At 46.5% G+C, this 21,242-nt stretch overlaps 1 protein-coding gene and 1 long non-coding RNA gene across 2 annotated transcripts in view; one reads left to right on the top strand and one right to left on the bottom strand.

Moving 5' to 3' along the window:
- Positions 1-289: 289 nt before the first annotated feature.
- LOC139186886 (uncharacterized) lies at positions 290-4,561 on the bottom strand. The gene is made up of 2 exons (XR_011570565.1): positions 4,177-4,561; positions 290-2,827 (listed from the first exon to the last, which is right to left on the bottom strand). It is a non-coding gene; the product is annotated as an uncharacterized lncRNA (long non-coding RNA).
- A 15,271-nt stretch (positions 4,562-19,832) lies between these two features.
- Positions 19,833-21,242, top strand: part of ZHX2 (zinc fingers and homeoboxes 2) — a 179,886-nt gene continuing 178,476 nt past the window's right edge. Inside the window, exon 1 of the mRNA XM_070802504.1 lies at positions 19,833-20,271. The gene's annotated coding sequence lies outside the window, so the exon portion shown is untranslated. The remainder of the gene's footprint in view (positions 20,272-21,242) is intronic.

Raw genomic sequence — 21,242 nt, 5'->3', positions numbered from 1 at the left:
CTTCACTCCCTGTGTGTGTGCATACTAAGTCGCTTCAGTTGTGTCCAACTCTTAGCGACACTATGGACGCACCAGGCTCCTCTGGACCTATGGACTGACCAGGACCCATGGGATTCTCCAGGCAAGAATACTGGAGTGGGTTGCCATGACATCCTCCAAGGGATCTTCCTGACCCAGGGATGGAACCTGCAACTCCTGCATTGCAGGCAGATTCTTTACTGTGGAGCCACCAGGGAAGCCCGTTTCACTCCCTACACACCCCCAACCATGCACACACACACAGGAATAATACATTTTAAATTTTATTTATTGGCTGCACTGGGTCTTCATTGCTACATGTGGGCTTTCTCTAGTTGTGGCAAGTGAGGGCTACTTTTCGTTGTGGTGTGTGGGCTTCTCACTGCAGTGGCTTCTCTTGTGGCAGAGCACGGGCTCTAGGCAAGCAGGTTTCAGTAGTTGCAGCACATGGGCTCAGTAGTGGTGTCCCATGAGCTTAGCTGCTCCTCAGCGTGTGAGATCTTCCCCAACCAGGAATCGAACCTGTGTCCCCTGCACTGGCAGGTGGATGCTTAACCACTGGACCACCAGGAAAGCCCAGAAATAATTCATTTAATTAGGGGACTAAACATCCCGGCATACATCTGCTGACCTGGCATAATAATTGATGGCATCCCCTTTCATTCTCCAAGGTATATCAGTTTGGAAAATGGATTCCATGTGATTGCAGAGGTCAGGGATGGTTGGGACAGGGGTGGGGGTTATTACAAAGGGGAAGCGAGGGAGAGACCACTGTGTTGATGGAACAGTCTTACATCTTGATTGTGGTGGTGCATACACAAATCTACTTGTGATAAACAATGAATAGCAATACACACACACTGTACGCTGACACACAATGTCAATTTCCTGGTCGCTGTAGGTAAGTAAGATGTAATCACTGAAATTGAGTGAAGGGGACAAGGTCCTCTCAGTATTATCACTACAACTTCCTGTGAGTCTATAATTATTTCAAGATTAAAGGGCTGGGGTTGTTTATGTGCTCTGGAAGCATCCCCTGAGCACTGGAGCAGGGACTTTGGAGAATGGACGTTCATGCATCCAGCATTTGATTGGATCTGTGCAGTTGCTGATAGGAACATAAGCAGCTGCTGCAGATAGGAGTTGGAGAAGGCTCTGTTCTTTAAAGTTTGGAATTATGAGACAGGGAGATCAAGAATTCTCGATCATTCTTTCATTAGCTCTGGTACAAGAAAATAACCGTTTCAGCATGAATCAGCAGAGATCAATGTATCTTGTGGAAGTGGATCAGTGGATGGCCCAGAATAGCTTGGAGACAGCAAAGAGGGTAAAGAAGCAGAAAAAGGACAATGGATTTTACTTTGGCATCCCCTGGATATGAGCTTCGTCAGGGTTCAGGAACTTCACAGGTGGCTCAGTGGTAAAGAACTCACCTGCCAGTACAGGAGAGAGAAGAGAAATGGGTTCAATCCCTGGTTGGGAAGGTCCCCTGGAGGAGGGCATGGCTCCTGTTCTTGCCTGGAGAATTCCCATGGACAGAGGAGCCTGGTGGGCCACAGTCCATGGGGTTGCAAAGAGTCAGACACGACTGAAGCAACTTAGCACATGCACAATGTTCAGGAAAGCAGAGAATTAATAGTTAACCTCAGATACATAACACAGTTTGGTCAACGGCTTTCAGTTTATTCCTATCACAATTTTTGTCCTTCTCAACCACTCAGCTGATTTTCTTGTTTGTGTCACAACTTTAAAGGATCCCATGAGATATTTTTAAAAAACCATTTCCATTTCTTGAATTATTTGCATTTACACCATTCGCATGTCATTTCACTCTGATCTTCACACAGACCTACAAAGTGGATATTATTATCCCCACTTTGCAGAGGAGAAAACTGAGACTCAGAGAGGTTAAGTACCTTGCCCAGTGTCGCACAGTTTTATCTGTGTGACAGATAGGGATAGGGCCAGGATTCAAGCCCAAGTCATTCAGACTCTGAACCTGCCTCAGCTCCCCCAGTGCTACAATGCCTCTCCCGGGGTGAATTAGGCAGGGCTAGTGAGAGTTACAGGGTCACCTAGGTAAAGCCAACTGCCACCAGTCACAATGTCATTGCTTTGGTGGATGGACCGGAAGTTCTGCCTTGGAGTAAAGCATCAGAGTTGGCCCTGTGCCCCATCCACCCCTAGTACCAGGTGGAGCGAAGGATGCCTCAGGTTTGCCCATCCCTCCCTTTTTCCTCAGAGGTCTGGGTGAGAAAGAGGAGAACCCTCCCTCCTCGCCGGAGCACCCTCAGGCTCTGTGCAGACATCCACGGACTACAGACACTCAGGGCCACACATTAAACTGAGACCCTGGCAGAATGGCCAGATGTCCCCAGCCACTCTGCATACAGAGTAGATCCCAGAAACCCGACCACAGTGTCTCTCTCATCACATCATCCTTTAGGTAAGTGGCATCTGCCTCGCATTAGAGAAGAAAGAATTTTCCTGGCCTGCAAACATCTCCAGCAAGAGCTCCACTGGGAAAAGCCTGCAAATTTCACTCTCACAGCGAAATCTGAGGATTCCAGGCCAAGTCGTTAGATCGGATATTCTGAAGCCAAGAAGGGGAGAGCAGCAGCTGAGACGTGGCTGACATCTTGACGGTTAAACTCCACAAACAGCGCCAAGGATTTTGTCTTCTGCTCACATGACTCAGATGGGCGAATTGAAACATCTCGGGGTCAGCCCAGGAGACTGGCGTGGTGACCGTACACAGCTCGGAAGTTTCTCTGCCTTTATCCTCAGACGTGGTTACAGAGGAAAGGGACTGAGAACAATTAGTGGTCAATAAAATATGCTTAGAAACTAGTGGCTACAATTTCTTCAAGTGTATTTGCAGGCCCTGGGGTAAGGACTTGAGTTGCATTTATCTCACTGCAGCCTCAAGAGAGCCACACAGATCCGTGTGATTATCATCCCCATTTTACAGGTGGGGAAACTGAGGCCCAGGGGCATCCAACAGTTTGTCTCAGGTTCTACTGATGGGTCAGCACAGAGAGGATTTGAACCCAGAGCTTATGCTTTTCATTGTCCTTATTTTATCTCCCACATGGATGGTAGTTGGGTTGGAGGGAGGAGAGAAGCAGAACTAGACCCCAGGGCTGCCCAACTCTAAAGCTTGTGCCTACTCAAAATGTTCCATATATGTAGTCGTTTGGGTGTGGCCCACACACTTGTCCACGCACAAGAGCCAGGCAATGAGCAAATATAACCACCTTAGAAGCCTTCACTTGGAGAGGATTTTTTTTTATTGAAGTATAATTGATTTAAAATGCTGTGTTAATTTCTGCTGTACAGCTAAGTAATTTAATTATACATATATATATATTTTATATTATTTTCCATTATGGGTTTATCATAGATACTGAATATAGTCCTGATTTAGCACATACACATGCATGTCAGATGTTGGACTTTATTGCTTATCCAACCTGTATATAATAGTTTGCATCTGCTAATCGCCAACTCCCAATCCTTCCCTCCCCCAGCCTTGGCAGCCACAAGGCTGTTCTTAGAGGGTGTTCCCATTGGCTATACCTAGTCCCAAGTACGCAGGAAGGCCCTCCATGCTCACCACATTGCAAATGCCACTCACCTAACCATTAACCAAACTGGCTCTGGCTAAGCTGGGAAACAGACAAAGGTTATCCTGTGGAGTGGTTGCATCAGCTTCTCAACCCCAGCCCTGGCACCAGGTGGCCTTAAGCTGACCCATAGTCTGCTAGGACCACAATTGCTGTGCCCCTTTCCAAACCCATTGCTTTACCCTTCCGTTTCCAGTCCCTTAGGGTTTTGTGACCCCAAAGTTAACAGTAATAATAGCTTCCATGTATCATGTACTTAGGGCATCCCAGGTGGTAAAATGGTAAAGAATCCGCTGCTAACACAGGAGATACGAGTTCTCCTGGGTCAAGAGGATCCCCTGGAGAAGGAAATGGCAAGCCACTCCAGTATTCTTGCCTGGAGGATTCCGTGGACAGAGGAGCCTGGTGGGCTACAATCCATGGGGTCGCAAAGAATAGGACACAACTGAGTGACCGAGCACACACAGGTGCATGTGCACACACACACACACACACACACACACACACACAAGCACACACATGGTATACTTACTGTGATCCATAGATTGGTTTGTTTAATCCCCTCAAACACTCTGAGAGTTGGGCACAATTATTAGCCAAATTTTCCAGGTGACGATCCCGAGACTCAGAAAGGTCAGAGTACCTTTTCCTGGGTCACATGTGTGAGTGGGAGGATTAAGCAGCCAGAATGGAGGGTAAATGTTGGAGGAAGAATACACTGGGCTGATTCTCATGTCCTCCTGCAAAGGGAGTTCTTCACCATTAGGTCGCCTCGGGACACTGACCCAGCAGCACCATGGGCCAATCATGGTCATAGTCATGGTCAATGTGAACCTTAGAAATGACGTATCATGCTTTCTAAACAGACAGACTTTAAAATTTTATTTATTCATTTTTATATGAAGGATTTATTTAAATGATAATTCCCTGATTATGTGCGAAAGTTATCCATATTCACCCCAATCGCTGACCAGACAATGATTTCTGACATTCAGAAAGATCAATATCAGACCCTGGAAATTCACAGTGGTCAAAGAGATTAACAGGGCTTTTATCCTTTCCATGACAGTAAAGATTATGAATGTATTTTTTTTTTAAGTTTGATCAAGAATTGAAAATGAAATATCTAATCTTAAAAATTAAAAAGTAATCAAAAAATAGCATATTACCCAAATATTTCCATCATCTGAGGCATTTCTGTACATTTCGACTAAAGCACTGAAAAGACAGACTTTTTAAAAACTGCAGCATACCTTTTATCCCAGGAGTTCCACTTCTAGAATTTCATCCTTCAGATATACTTGCACATGTGGGAATGGACATATTTACAAAGTTACTCAGTATTTGTAACGGCAAAAACTTGGAAGTAACCCAAATGTCTATCACTGTGGAATGGTTAAATAAATTGTGGACTATAAAAAAATAGTTGCTCAGTCATGTCCAACTCTTTGCCACTCCATGGACTGTAGCCCACCAGGCTCCTCTATCCATGGAATTCTCCAGGCAATAATAGTGACGTGGGTAACCATTCCCTTTTCCAGGGGATCTTCCCAACCCAGGGATTGAACCCAGGTCTCCTGCATTGCAGGTGGATTCTTCACAATCTGGGCCACCAGGGAAGCCCACTTGGAAGCAACCCAAATGTCTATCATTGAGGAATGGTTAAATAAATTGTGGAATACGCAGATGGTAAAATACTCACCAAGCATAAAAAAGTATTTAAAGTGAGCTGTGTCTGCAGGGATACGGAAGAGATATGTAGGCATGTATAGGATATAAATCTCCGCAGCATACTGCTAAGTGACAAAAAGTAAGACCAGCTTGTATGTTATGCCTCCACTTATGTCAGAGGGAGGAGAGGAGAATAAATACAGGTGTTTTCTCAGATATGCATGGATGACCTCTAGCAGGAGCTAGAGGAAATGGAGAGGAAATTCGTTGATTTCAATCAACCTAGATGCTAGGGAGACAGAAGTGCAACATGGAATTTTTGCTCTATCTCATTATATTTATCATCTGAATGTGGGCAGCTATACCGAAATAAATCTATCTATATAAATATTCACACATATATGAATAATCATAAGGGAACGTTCACAGTTCATTAAAAAAAAAGTCCCTGGACACAGCAGCAGAGACCTTGAATTTGATCATTGTTTCTGCCACCTTGGAAAAGCTACTGGATGTTTCTGAATCCAGGTTTCCTCCATTATAAGGGGGATGGTGAAGAGAGAGTACTAACTCTCTTGCCAGGGGTGTTGACAAGACTAAGAGCAAAATGTATTTGATTCTTACTTCTCCAGATATTTGTAGAACACTTTCTCTGGGCTAGGCCCTGGAGTCTGGGCTCAGAACTACGTATAAGGGACTTTGCTGGCTGTCCAGTGGTTAAGACCTCAAGCTTTCACTACAGGCAGTGGAGGTTCAATCCCCAGTCAGGGAACTAAGATCCCACAAGCTGTGCAGTCAAAAAATAAAATAAACAAATAAAAATCAGCACCTCAAAACTAACGCTTTCTTTAAAATGTAAATCATTTAAAAAAATAAAGGTAATGACCATGGGAATTCATGTGACATTGTTAAAAATTGGAAGCTATATAGCAAAGTGTTCTAAAAGAAAAGTGAAAGCCAATCAGTTGTGTATAACTCTTTGTGACTCCATGGAGTGTAGCCCATCAGAACTGTAGCCTGCCAGGCTCCTCTGTCCATGGGATTCTCCAGGCAAGAAAACTAGAGTGGGTTGCCATGCCCTCCTCCAGGAGATCTTTCCAATCCAGAGTTCAAACCTATACTTTATAGGATATGCCAGTATCCTATACTGGCAGGCAGATTCTTTGCCACCTGAGCCACCTTAGGTGGTACTTCTTGCCTGGCAAACTCAATGGACAGAGGAGCCTAGTGGGCTGCAGTCCATGGGGTCGCTAAGAGTTGGACACAACTGAGCGACTTCACTTTCACTTTTCACTTTCATGCATTGGAGAAGGAAATGGCAACCCGCTCCAGTGTTCTTGCCTGGAGAATCCCAGGCACGGGGGAGTCTGGTGGGCTGCTGTCTATGGGGTCGCACAGAGTTGGACACACCTGAAGCAACTTAGCAGCAGTAGTAGCAGTGGTAAAGAATCTGCCTGCCAATGCAGAAGACATAAGAGATGAGGGTTCAAGCCCTGGGTTGGGAAGATTCCCTGGGGGAGGGCATGGCAACCCACTCCAGTATTCTTACTTGGATAATTCCATGGACAGAGGAGCCTGGCGGGCTACAGTCCATAGCATCACAAAAAGTTGGACATTACTGAAGCAACTGAGCACGGACACATGAGCCACTTAAAAAGAAAAAAAAACATGTAAGCAAGGTGTGTCCAGGAGCTGTGCTTTCCCATCATGCACTGTGGGATTACTGGCTGGTGGGAAGATGGGCATGAAATCAATAGAGAGCTATGCAGCCAGCTGCCTGTTGTCAGAAATACTGCAGCAAGACGGAGTGGCTCTGGGAGAGAGACTATCACAGGGCTTATATGAGGCCTTTCCAAGACAGTCACACAAGCTCAGACCCACAGGCACTTGCCTGGCCAGGCGAGGAGGGAGGAGCATTGCAGGTGAGAATCCTGAACCAGAAATAAACTTGGAGAGTTCAAGGAAGCGGAAGACAAGCAAAATGGCTAGGGAGCAGAGACCTTGTGGGGAGGGGAGAGCTGGAAGCATCAGGGGATCGAAAGATCTGGTGCCTCCAGGGATGGTGGGAAGGACCCCGTGGGGTAGCTTCCAGGGGCAGTGAGAAGACACGGGTGGTTCATCTCAAGGCAAAGGCGGTGGGTGCAGCGTTGCAGATGAGAGAGCAGGCTCAGACCACCCACTTCAAATCCGGGCGCTCCCACTTCCTGGTGGGGTGCCCTGAGGCAGCCCTCTGCTTCTCAGTAAGGAGGCAAACAGTGCCTCTGGGTCAGCGTGTGAGGTTTAGGTGCATCCCAGGAGGAAGTCTTAGCTCAGTGCCTGCTGCCTCTCACCTCTCAGCAGATGGCTTCGCAGCAGCAGCAGCCATCATAAGAGTTGTGGTGCATTTCTGGAAAACCATTCTAGAGCCTGGCTGGGCCAGTGATGGTCCCTGGACCCAACCTCAGCCTGACTCCTACTTTGTGCTGTCCACAAGCAATGAGTAGTTTTAACATTTTTAAGTTAGTTTGAAAACAAAAACAAAAGAATAGTAGTAATAATTCATGACACATGAAAATCTTATGAAATTTACATTTTAGCACCAATAAATAAAGTTTTATTGAGACATGGTCAACCCCATTCATTTACAGATCTCCTATAGATGTTGCCATGCTCCAACAGCATCATTCAACAGCTGAAACGGAAACCGAAGTGCTGCAAAGATATTTACTCTGGCCTTTGAGAGAAAACTTTTGCCAATCCTTGCTCTAGAGATTGGATTACAGAGGCTCAAAAATATAAGGAGGAAGACTGATTAGAAGGCTTTTACTGAGAGTGAGCAAAGGAGAACAGTGAAAGGAAGAGAAGGAAAGAGCTGGGAAGGGGGTTCTGGAGTGGTGCTTTGAAAACTAGGAAGGGCTTACAAACATTGGGCTTTGCCAATCTTTCCTACATTGGTCATGGTCATGACTACTTCTGTCTGTAAGACTTAAGAGGTTTTTGTGGGTTTGACATCAGTTCCAACATTCTATCATTCTGAGATGTTTTATGGTAACAGCAGAGGATGATTTCAGAGTCCAGGTGACTGACAAGCTGGTAGCATCACAGATGTATAATGCTAGCATACTCTGAGCAAGCCCAGTGCTGGGGTGTATAAATAGAAGTCAGAGATCATCAGGAAATATTCCTGGGGCTGAGGTCATCCTCCTGCTACAACATCATGGCAGGACTAGGTGAGATCTAGGTCCACATCTATTGTTCAATCACTCAGTCGTGTCTGACTCTGCAATTCCATGGACTACAGCATGCCAGGGTTCCCTGTCCTTCACTATCTCCCAGTTTGCTCAAACTCATGTCCATTGAGTCAGTGATGTCATCCAACCATCTCATCTTCTGTCGTCCCCTTCTCCTCCTGCCCCCAATCTTTCTGAGCATCAGCGTCTTTTCCAATAAGTCGGTACTTTACACCAGGTGGCCAAATTATTAGAGCTTCAGCATCAGTCCTTCCAATGAATATTCAGGGTTACCCAACAGCAAACTAGAGTCAGGAGAACATGATGGATTGGAGAGGGGACCAAAAAGTCAGCTGGAGAATAACACCTGTGAAAAAGTTAAAGCAATTGGATAATTATGGATTATCCAATAATGGTGGGTGACAGGTATGAGGCATCTACTATGTCCCAGATGTTGTTGTCAGCTGTTTACAAGAATCATTTCATTTCATCCTCACAATCAACATTACATGGTAGCTACCACAATTAGCTCCATTGTTCAGATGGAGGCAAAGAGAGAAAACCCAAGACAGTACAACTTGTCCATGAAGGAGTCAGAATTCCATTCCAGGAGATCTGGTTTGGAGCTCCCGGACTTAACCACTATGCTTCACTATCCTCTGTTCCAGCCCTGGTGGTGGGGGGGTGGGGAGGGATGGGGAGGTGAAGACTGAGGGTTATTTAGGAACTACATTTAGAGTCCTTTTGTTATTTCCCCTCACAACTCCCACAGAGTATAATATCTACAAGACAGCATTTATTATCTTATGATCGATTTATTGCTTTCTTGAAGTCATATGTGACCATTTAATCCTTGCTCATCAGCCTGCAATGCCATCCTCAAAATGCACACACGCACACGTCTCATCAAGGATGGATTAGGATTTCCAATGGGCTTTTTTCAAACTGCAGGTAACTCTCAAATCACCCAGAGCACCCCTGGGGGCATAGACAGAAGGCCACCGCTAGATACACAGCTCAGGCCCTCTCCAGCTCTCCCTGACATATCACCAGGTCAACTCTTCCACTTAAAACCCAATCAAGTGGTAGGGGCATGCCTATCTGCATAAGAAACAGAAGCTAGACCAACGACAACCTTAATTATCACTGCCGATTATTAAGTGCAATGTGCCTTCAATTTAATCCTCTCAACCATCTGTGGGTTGGAGAAGCTGGGTGGGGATCATTATCCCTGTTATTCACAAAGGAAACAGAGGGTCAAAGAGTTCAAGTACTTGCCACAAACCCTCAGGGAGAGGATGTCTGAGTCTGTATCCATGCTCAAAACCTGATTTTGAATCCTGCCTCCAACTGCAAGGCCATGACGACTCAACAAAGGAATGAATGAGCAAGGTATAAGGAGCAGCTCTGTTCAGTGGATGGTTATTGACCACACACGACATGCCCAGTATTGTATTAAGCCTTGGAGATGCAATAAGACAGAAATAGTCCCTGCCTAATAGAATATAGAGTCCAATGAAGACAGAATTTATTCATTCAACCAATATTCACGGAGTGTCATCATGTCAGAGCCAGACACAATTCTAAGTGTTTAAAGATGTGGCAATGAACAGAAAAGGCAGGGATACTGACCTCATATTCGGGCATTTCAAAACACTGTGATGGAGCATTTTAGACAGGCAGTGGAAAAACTGGAAGGGGAAACAAGTCTGGGGCGTGCCTTTCCAGCCCTGCAGGGAGCCATCCAGTGTTGGTGAGAAGTCTGGGCTCCCGAAAGGGTGGTCACCCACCTAGGCACTTCCCAGAGTCATATGCCAGGGGAAGGTCTGGGAGAGACTGGCTGGTTTCCAGCCCTGGGTAGCTAAAAAATCCCAGTTGTGCTGAATGCCCTGGAGTTCTCCAATTATTAATATTTTTAAGAGGTGTCATGAAGTTCTCCTCCCAAGTGCTCCAGAAGAGATGAATTTTAATCCACTTTTATGTAAAGAGTGACTATGTTGGCAAACAATATTCTGTCATGGGCTGGGGGTGAGTAGCATGAAAGGCAGTGCCATGATGTTTAATGCCTGGTCCAAAATGTTTGAGAATAAAAGAGATATTTTTAATTAAGCATCTTAGAAGTGGATGCAGTGAGAGGGGACATGGTTGGAAATTTTCAAGTGAAACAAAGCAGGTTTCCCCTCTACCACCATACTCCACAGAGTTCATGACAACTGTGCTTGGAGGTTTTGCATAACTGGACCCCTGCAAGGAGGACATGTTTTATCAGAATCTGGATTAGGGTAGAGGTGGCAGGTTGAAATGACAAGCTCCAGCCACCATCTCCTTCAAGTTGGGATTGGGACCTCAGAGGACTCTGAGACTAAATGCTGGTCCTGGCTGTGCCAAGCTAGCTTGACCTTTCTCCTGCCACGTTGCCCAAAGGGGCACACGTTCCACGGCAATGTGAAATTTCCTCTTTAAAGTGAGTCAATTTGGAGGAAAGTATTCCATATACAAGGAAGCAGGTGGTCCTACACGACAAACTCAAGCTGGTGCTGGATAAATGGTTGAAGTTTGAAAACTTTGATTGGACCCATCGCCACCTTTCCTGAATCTGAGATGGAGAAACTGAGGCTCCGAAAGTTTAAATGAATTGCCCAAGGACACACAGCAGGATGCTTCTATTCACCCCTTCTCCAGTGTGCTGTTCACATCTGTCACACAGGAAGCTTCAAACTTTCAAGAAAGAAATGGGATTCAAATGTGGAAGATAAGCTCAGAAACCCTGTGTCAGTGGAGGTGGGGCAGGGGGGGGGGGGGCACAGATGGAAATGTTTCCTTTATTTCTCTAAAAGGGAAATGGATCAAGATCCTTTAAAGATACAGGGTACATCTAAGGCAAATCTTCCAGTCAAGATGTCCCCACAACACCTAATTCCCTTCATAAGAGGAGCTGAGCAACCTCTATAAAGCAGTAACAGTAGATTCACCTAGAGACCCCAAGTACACATGGTAATCCTACAAAAATGGCTTTAAAATTCCATCACTTAGGAATTCTGCTTCTGGAAAGATGGAATAGACACAATTTTCCCTATTCCTCCTGCAAAGGACAACTAAAATCCCTGGACATTACAGGCAAAACCATTTCCAAACCTACAGACTCTGAAAGGTCAAGAGAAGAAAGCAGACCAATTAGGAATCTCAGGATCTGAGGAATGACATGGTCATGAGTTCCCTGGGTTTTCTATTGCTTCGTACACCCCACAGTTGAAGCTGACAAAACCAGCAACCTGCAGGGACAAAGAAGTGCTGGGAAAAAAAATCCCAGTGAAATTCAACCAAAGCCTGCTTTGTCTAGTCAAAGGACCAGGAAAGAAGCAGAGTAGCAAGACAAATTTTTAAGACAAAAGTATCTCTACCCTAGTCAAACAACACAGAAAAAACTGTGGCCCAGCCTTAATGGTGCCTGCAAAGGTCAAGTGAGCAGCCCAGACTTCCATTGGATGAAGGATGGAAGACTATCAAATAAATAATGCTCCAAACATCCCAAATTTCATAAAACAACGTAGAACCACAGATTTAAGAAGCTGTGGGTCCTCAGTTGCTCAGTCATGTCCAACTCTTTGTGACTCCATGTACTATAGCCTGCCAGGCTCCTCTGTCCATGGAAATTTCTAGACAAAACTACTGGAGTGGGTTGCCAAACCCCAAACAGGGTAATTGTGTATGTACCAAACAAAGGAATGGGAAAAACTAATAGAATGGAAAGGGGAACTAGACAAGTTCACAGTCACCCTTGGAAATTTAAACAGCCTTTTCTCAACTTATAAAACAACTAGACAAAAATTAGCAAGGGTATAAAACTCAACAACATCATCAACCAACAAGATCTAATAAACATTTATAGAACACTCCACACAATAACAGAGGAATACAATTCTTTTCAAGTGTCCATGGAACACATACCAGGATAGACTATATCCTGGGTCTTCCAAGCTCAGCGGTTATTGGCAGAATTCAGTTCCTTAATGGTTTCAGGACTGAGGTCCTTGTTGTCTTGACTGTCAGCCCGGGACTGCTCTCAACTCTAGAGGTAGCTTTCAGGTCCCCGCCATGTGACTTCTCCACCTCAGCAGCAGAGAATCATCCTTTCTCACGTTGTGAATATCTCTGAATTCTTCTTCAACCAACTCTGCTTTTACAGAGCTCATAGGATTATACAAAGCCTATCCAGAAATCGTCATAATTTCCAGATTATAAGGCCAACTGATTTGATATTTTAATTAGGTTTCTAAATTCTTTCACAGCAGTTATCTTAGTTAGTGCTCAGTTGAATAAGCAGGGCTGGGAATCTTGAGTATCTTAGAATACTACTTAGAGTATCTTAGAATACCACTACCCCACTTTCTATGTTAGGCAAGAAATGAGGACACAGAGATGGCTGGTAAAATACCCATCCTCAAGGGGTTACAGTCAAGTGAATGTAGGAAAGAAGTGACTGGAACACAGGCCAATAATTGCTAATTCAAAGAAAATGCAGTAAATATCCTGTTTACTTCAGAGGAGGCAAGACTAACTCTCTTGGGAAGAATGCAGGCAAGCTTCCCAAAGGGAATGACATTTGATCTGAGTCTTGAAACACAGAGGAGAAGGGAAGGCATTCCAAGAAGAGGGTGCATGACTTAGAAAGACGGGAAAGACCACAGCAAATTTAGGGAGTGACAAGCAATCCAGTGCTGAATCTCAGAGGACAGCATTAGAAGACATGGTTTTAAATGATGCATGGATGTAGCATTAAATGGTCCTGATTCAGAAAGAAAGTTATTTTGTTGCAGTTCTCTTTCCATCCTTTTAATTAGCTCAAGAAAAAGTTACTGGTTTGTTGTTAACACCTTTCTACACCTTTATCCTCTGGCTCTAACTTCTGCAAATGAAAGTGTCTAGCTAGCTTAAGAGCACTCTTTCTTTCTGTGGATTATTTTTGTTGCTACCTTTCATTTGTTACAATCAGTGTTGGATTTCCTTTTCCGGTTGTAAGAAAAAGCTTATTATTATCATCATTATTAAATAAATACATACCTTTAAGTTTTGAATATAAAATGTCAAATAATTTTACAGGTAGTACATACGCCTCTGGGGCAAAAATTGTGAAGATGGTTTGTAAGTGAGCTAATTTAGGACACAAAGGTGTAATGAGAAGCAATCAAGATTAGCAGTCAGGATTTATAGTCAAACTTGAGTTCAAGTCCAACTCTTCTATGATCCTTAGTCTCCTACTCAGACAGTTGTGAAGACTAAGTGAAACCAAGTGAAGGGGCATCTTCAAGGTGGCTTCATGCAGCAGCCTCTCGAGTCCCGACCACAGTGCATGGCTCTGAAGAACGGAGATACAGGCAACGCCAAACAGGAACTAAACTCCAGCACCTACTGAGTATCTGTGCTAAGAGTATTCAACTGCTTAGGATCTGGGATGTGTGTGTGTTTTGTGTGTGTGTGTATGTGTGTGTGCATGTGCTGGGGAAGGGGGGGTTATTCTTAGGCTGAATTCAGTTGTTTTGTGAAAAACAACTAATATCACAACCCTTTTGTGAAAAGGTTGTCACTTAGAGGAGTGGCCAGCGCAGGCGTCATGGACCAGTCCCTCCAATCCCTTGTCTGGCTTTCTCTGTGATCTCAGAATGCTACATCCTGCAGAGATCAGTGGGAAGTGCAGCTGGAATATTCAGACACACATGCAAACGAAAACACACATGCAAACGAAAACAAGCGGAAAACACCTCCCATTTCAATTATCTATTGCTATGTAATAGACTAACATTGGCGGTATTAAACAACTATTATTTTATTATCATCTCCCTTGATTCTGTGGGTTGATTGAGTTACGCTGGGTGGATCTTCTGCCCCATGTGATGTCAACTGGGGCTACAGTCAAGTGGGAGGTCAATTAGTCTGGAATGCCCAAGATGGTTCACTCATATGGCTAACGTCTGACTGGGAATCAGCCAGAAATCAGCTGGGGCCGTTGTCCCTGGCATCTTGGTTTTCTGCAACGTGGCCTCCCCTTGAAGCTTGGGCTTCTCACAACATGGCAGCAGGATTCTAAGAGGAAGGAAGCAGAAAATGCCAGACGCATAAAGCCTGGGCTCATATGTCTCAGAATATCACTTTCATAGCATCAAAGCAATCACAGGACTAGTCCAGATTCAAGGGGAGGGGAGGTAAACTCTATCTGTTAATGGCGAAGTGTCTTTCATAAAAGGAGGGAAAGGATTGACTGCAGCCATCTTGGAAGAGCATGGACCATACCCCCTGAAATTTTCATTTACTGCAAGGGGTTTTTACTCTAGAATTATGTGTATATTTCAACCCAGTAATGAGTTATCAAGGAATTTATCGTAAGTCATCTTGAATGATTCAAAAGATTTGATGCAAGGTTTTCTATTGCTAATGTTTCTCACGTTGAGGATTCAAATGAGGACTGACCACCCATGCTGTGTCTCACCAGACACAAAGCCTATGGGCCACAGAAACACAAGCTTTGATCCTGGTAACCCATGTGCTTAGCTAAGGTCATTCTAGGTAAACAGAAGATGCGGATACTCTTGAAAAGCACTGGCTCCCTATAAATGGATAAGCCTTGACAAGAAGTGCATTTATTCTTCCTTCATTCATTCAGCATTCATTTGTGGGGCACCTGTGATATGCCATGTTGGTTTAAACATAAGGATACAGCAGCAATGAACTAAACAAAGTACCTGGCCATAGGAAGCTTACATTCTAGTGGGGATACAACCAAATAAATGCATAAATAGATATAATAATTCTCCAGGGTTCTATAAGAAAAGAGAGACAATATCTGATAGGAGCCACGTTTAGACCCCTTTTGGTATGATAAAAAGTGACGAAGATGGGGCATAGAAATAGCATTACTTTCGCAGTTACAAGCCCTGGATTTAAATTGTGGTTCAGAATTTAGTTTGTGAACTTGAACTAATGATGTGGTCTTTATGACCCTCAGTAACCCCCTCCATAAAATGGGAACAATAATGCCAGTTCTGCTTTCCTTATAGAGATGATGCTAGGATCAAACCAGACTGTAAAAATCAAAGAAAAAATAAGCTCTGAGTTTTCCCCATTTGGTAAACTTTTAGCTCTCCACTCCAAGCAGGATCAAGTCACTGCCAAGCCAAGCTCCTGCTGTAAACTTGAAAACATCAAATCCCAGCTCCAATGCTACCAATGCCATGGGGTGATCTCAGGGCACGAGACATTTTATATCAAGCCATGGGGTGGGGAGATACAGACATGCAAGGAGACAGCCTCTGTCTAGCATGCCTCCTTTCTTCCTTTCACTCGCAGGTATTCAGTAAAGCAATCTGAATGTTCTAAAAGGTCACACTCTGTCTCGCTTTGTTGTAAGTCGTGTCAGTAGTGGCCATTCCATGCTACAGTTGCTAAATTGATATTTAACTGTTTTCATTTCTCTTAAGAGTTTCATAATGGAAAGAGTAAATAAATGTAACATATGGAAAGATACATATCAAAATTATAACCAGTGCCCAGTTGGACTGCTGATGTTTTCTTTTTCTTGTTTCTCTGTTTTCTTTTTTCATTCATTTAGAAAAATGCTCATCTAGCAGTGAATGCAGGGATTAGATAGCTGGAAGGGGTAACCCCACAACCCCCATCTCAATTCCAAATCTTTGCCCACCCCCCACCACATCTCTTTTGAGTTTGCAAGCCAGTGTGGATTTGCTGTCATTAGATTTAGGGTCCCATAAGGGTAATGCTGCTTTTTATTTCTTCTCCTCCTGCCATTTCTAAATTTTTAAGACTTCTTAACCTGGCCTAGTTCTTATCAAATCATGAACAGAAGCTGTTTCCTCCCTACTTGGCCTCTATAAATCACAGTGACAGACTCCTGTCTCTCCTTGGTTTTGAAGCCACCAGACAAAGATTTGAATCCAGATTCTTCTGCTTACTGGCTGAGTGACTTTGAAGAAGCTTCTTAAGTTCTCTGAACTGCAGTTTTGTCATCTGTAAAATGGGAGAGAGAATACCCACAGGGAAGGTTGGTTGTAAGGATTTAACAAGATGATGTGTAAGAAGGGCTGATACATAATAGAGGCTTGAAAGATAATTGCTAATAAAAGCAGTCCTGGGAAGCACTGGAGGCTGTTCTAGGCTGAGGGTGGAGCTTAGGTCGTTAATAAAAGGCAGAATTATACAATCATTAAGAACTCTGGCTCTAGCCTCTGAAAAATCTAGTGTAAATCCTTGCTCCCTCCATTTGCCTTGGACACGTTACTACATTTCTAAGAGCCTTGGCTTCCTCACCTGTAAAATGCACATAATAATAACTTACCTTAACAGTGGTTCTCAAAATCTTATCCAGGCATCCTGGAGGCCCCCAAGACCCTTCCAGGGGGTCCTCAAGGTCAAATCTGTTTTGGTTATAGGGGTACAATATTACTTACTATTTTCACTCTGATTGTTTCTAAAGTATACAGTTGTTTCCCAGAGGCTACATGACATACAGTGTCATTGCTCTGATGGCCCTGTGTTTGTAAATTCCTGTGCTTTAATTTTTTCAATTTCTAATATGGTAAATGTCAAGATGTATAAAACTCAGGTTAACAAAAGCTATTTGGGGTCCTCAATAATACTAAAAGTCTAAAGGAACCCAAGATAAAATCACTGCCTAAGGGTTGTTGTAACAATTAATTACCGTACCCCTGAAACTAATACAATATTGTAAGTCAACTATACTTCAGTTAAAAAAAAGATTCAGAAGCAACTGGTATATGTATACAAAGCACTCAGTAAACATTATCCCTATAATTATTGGTTCCAAAGCTCCTGAATCATAGCAGATAAGGGTCTGCCTATTCCACCTACACATAAAGCAAACTGAAATCAAATTCCAGCACTGAAGGCAAAAGTCACCCTTGTTTCATCCCCTCCTGTTTATTTATATAGTAAAGGTTGAGTCCATGCTAAACTTTGAACAATTTAAAGACACTGAGGCACATAAGAGGCCCACACAGTGCCCAGGAGATCCAAGTGCCCTGAAGATATGGAAACTCAGTGGACAGTCCAGAGGGCTTACCCTGCTTGGCTCAGCCATGACCCTGGCATCCTATTACTTACTGGCCCAGCCAGAAGAAGAAGGTAATGGTGGGGAGGTGGGGTGGGCGGGGGCAGAGGGAACCTGGCTTATAGAAACCCCTCCTAAGCGGTTGACCAGCAAAAGGGAGGTGCAGCCTCAAACAGGAATAGCTTCCTTAAGGTTTCAGTAATTTCCATGGAAACAAGTTGAGAGCTGTCATTTTCAAGGGAAGGTGGGGAAATGGTGAGATGACCTGGAAGAGTCAAGAGTAAGCAATATAAAAATATTAAGAGTTGGGGACATCTTTTTCTTTCACTCTTCAGACACACCCTTGAGGGAAGAAAAAAAAAAAAAAATCATCCCTAAATTCTGGTTTTGATGGCAACTAACAGATTAGGATTTTAGAGAGTAGGTATCAAATGAGTTTGAGAAAGATGCGACATGACCTGGATCATAGTCATTCAGCAAATTCTTCACAATATTTTAAAAGTCTGCCTCCCCGGCAGCTCAAGCCTCAGGTGCCAGAGGGTCTCGCGAAGAGACCCCCCACTCCCAGGCCAGAATCTAATTTTATGCTGTTAACAAGCAAATCCTACATCAGCAATAACGGAACAAACAGGTGCAAGCCAGTAAGAAAGTTTTGCATACGAGCTATTTTTATTGCAAAAATTCCTGGGGACCCAAAGAAGGAGATTCTGTTGAAGAAACGAGTCTCTGGGGAGATCCTAGGAAAACCTTTTGGCTTCTTTCTTCTCCTCAGCCTCGGAAACGAAAATGCCGAAAGGTCACTCAGTGCCTTGGCCACGCGGTCAGCCCCAGTCCCGGTCCTCGCCTGCAGCCACTCCGTCGCACCCGGCCACCTGTTGCTGCCCTCGCGCCCGGAGCCGAGTCGCAAGCCGCCGCTAGAGTTCGTTCTAATTCCCTGGAGCAAAGGCTGGCCGGGAAACCCCGACGCTCCGAGCCTGCTAATCTTCAGGGCAGGCGGGGACTCCGCAGGGCCTCCCAGCCTCAGGCTCCCTTTGTCTCCTCGCGGCGCTCAGAGCATCAAAAGTCAACCCCAGACAGCATCCTCTGGACCCCTCTTGGCTCGTGCGCGCTCGCGCTCAGCTCACACCTGGGAGATGCTGACGCGTCGAGACGCCCACGGAGAGGAAAAGGGTCCATCCAGGCAGGACCCGGAGGCGCAGACAGGTTGCTCTCCGTGAGATTCCAGAGCGTCTCCTGAATCCCAAATCCCTTAGAGCTCCCTAGCTGAGCACTGTTGCAGCAGCGCCGCGCCCCAAACGCAAGTTCGCGGTTGCGGAGGCCGTAGGTGGACAGCAGCTACGTCCAGACTCGCCTTTGCTCTAAGGAGCCCAAGGGGAGATCCAGGGGGAGGCAACACTTAGGGATGCCCTCCCGCCAGGAACGCCGGAGTCGCAATTTCGAAAGTGACCCGCCTCGCTTCCGAGGGACTTGCCTGTGAGCGCCGCAGGGGTGTGCATTTCTGGAAGTCTGAGAATCCCAGCGAACGCTGGCCCGGCAAGAGTTTTTAAGTCAGCTCCCGGGGCGTCTGTTTGTTTATTGACGCTTAGGGGAAAAGTCTGAGGATGTTTAACCAACCTCAGACCTGGCGCAAGCGAAAATCTCAGACTCTCTTGGGCAAAAGTCCTCTAATTTCTAGTCGTTATATAAGTAGGGGCTCTTTCTTACCCTGCCTACCCTAAGCGCTCTCGTTCCTATTCCAGGAGTTAAATGTGTCTCGCTTAAAAAAAAAAAAATTTTTTTTTTTTTAAGTTGTCATTATTTCCTTGAGTCCAAAGGCGGGAGAACGCGCAGGCCGCGCCCCGGGGCGCGCGGCGGCCCCACCCTTGCGCTGCGGGAGGGACGCGGGGTCCCGGGTGCCTCTGGCTTGCGCTGGAGCAGCCGCGCCCCGCAGTCCCTCCGTCCGCCACTCCACGTGGTCGGGATCAACAGTTTGCTGAGCTCATCAATGACACCTTGAACTTTTAATAAAGAAAATGGGTATTGCGCCGGGAGGGTTCGGCCGCAGCCGCCTCGCCGGGTCCTGCTTAATATTCAATGATCTCGCTCGCGCCTCCCCCTCCTCCCCTAGCAGAAATTCCACCGAGTCCGTTACTGGGCTCACACTTTTAACTTAATTTACGGGGCCCCCACCCCAACCTTGGCTAGTAACCAGCGCCTTGAGGGCTAGCTTCCCCCCCTCCCACCCCTCTAGCTCCCGCCTGAAAATTGACATTTCGCCGGCGTCTCCGGAGGGAGCTGAATTTCACTTTGTAACTTTCTGCGGAACCCGAGCCCGGGTGGCAGCTCGGGTGGTGGTATCGTATGCAAATACGCATGCTGACGTTACAGATCATGTGGGTTTTGGCGTAGATTCCCCACTGATCGAGACATTTTTTCCCCCCTTTTTTTTCCTTTTTTTCCCCCCCTTTTAAAAAATTTTGGCCACTGTTCTCCGTACGGGGGCTTCTGTCTGGCTGGCTGGCTGGCAGGCTGGCTTGGCCCCCTCTTTCCCACGGAGCCCGAGCCGGGCGCCCGGTGGGGAGTGGGGAGTGGGTGGGGGGGGAGCCAGCAGAGTTCCATTTTGGAACGCCCCTGTGCCGCGTCTCCGCGTTCCCAGCCCGGGTCCCCGCGCTCCCAGCCCCCGGCGCAGGTAAGAAACTTCGCCCCGGCGCGGAGCACCCCCCCCACCGCCCCGGCGCAGCCGGCCCCGAGCCCCGCACGCCGGGCACCGGCCACTCCAGCCCAACTTTCCCACCGCCGCCGCCGCCGCCGCCGCTCCCGAAAAATGTGTTGTTAATGGGACTTGGCCGGGTTTGTGATTGCAAAGGGGGGCGCGGGAGGGGGGTGGTAGGTAGTGTGCAGGCTTTCTTTTTTTTTTTTTTTTTTTTTTGCGGGTGGGAGGAGATCAGAAGAGTCAGAGGTGGGGGAGATTTTTTTTTAAGAGTTCTGATTACAAGTTTGGATAAATGGGAGGCCGAGCGAGGAGGAGGAGGAAAAAAACATGTCTACGTTTCCCTATGTCGACATAAGCCACAAAAAAATATGGCGTCCGCTTTCGACAGGGCGTTACGTAGACCCGACTGTGTTTTTATTTATTTATTTCGGGGCCGGCTCCCTCCCTCCTTGGCCCGAGCGCGGCGCTTTGTGCGAGCGGGGCCGGTCCCGCGGGGACTCGGCCGGGACGTGGCCCCGGCTCCGCGGGGTTCGGCGGGCGGGGGGCTGTGTGTGTGTGCTCCCCGCCGTCCCCCACCCCCCCGCCCCGCGCTCCCCGCGTCTCCCCGCTCCCGGTGACGATTCGCCGTAACGTGGTGGCAGGAAGCATGACGCCGTGGGCTGAGGCTCGCCTCTCCGCTCCGCGCTCCTGGCGGCTGCCGGCGGCGCGGGCGGGCGGGCGGGCGACCGGCCGAGCTACCTGCCGCGCGGGCCGGGCCGGAGCGCGGCGCTGTCCCCACGCCCCGCTCAGGTGCCGGGGAAGCCGCGTGGGGAGGGGCGGCGGGGGACACCCCCCGGGGACCCCCTCTCCGCAGGGCCCGGCGGCCCGCCCCAGCCCACCGTCGCCACCCCCTCCGCGCACCGCCACCCTCCACCCCCCACCCCCCGGCCCGGAACCGCAGGGGGCGC

This window comes from Bos indicus, chromosome 14 (genome assembly GCF_029378745.1).
Source record: "Bos indicus isolate NIAB-ARS_2022 breed Sahiwal x Tharparkar chromosome 14, NIAB-ARS_B.indTharparkar_mat_pri_1.0, whole genome shotgun sequence".
NCBI lineage: Eukaryota > Metazoa > Chordata > Mammalia > Artiodactyla > Bovidae > Bos > Bos indicus.
This window is presented reverse-complemented; position numbering and strand designations above follow the sequence as displayed.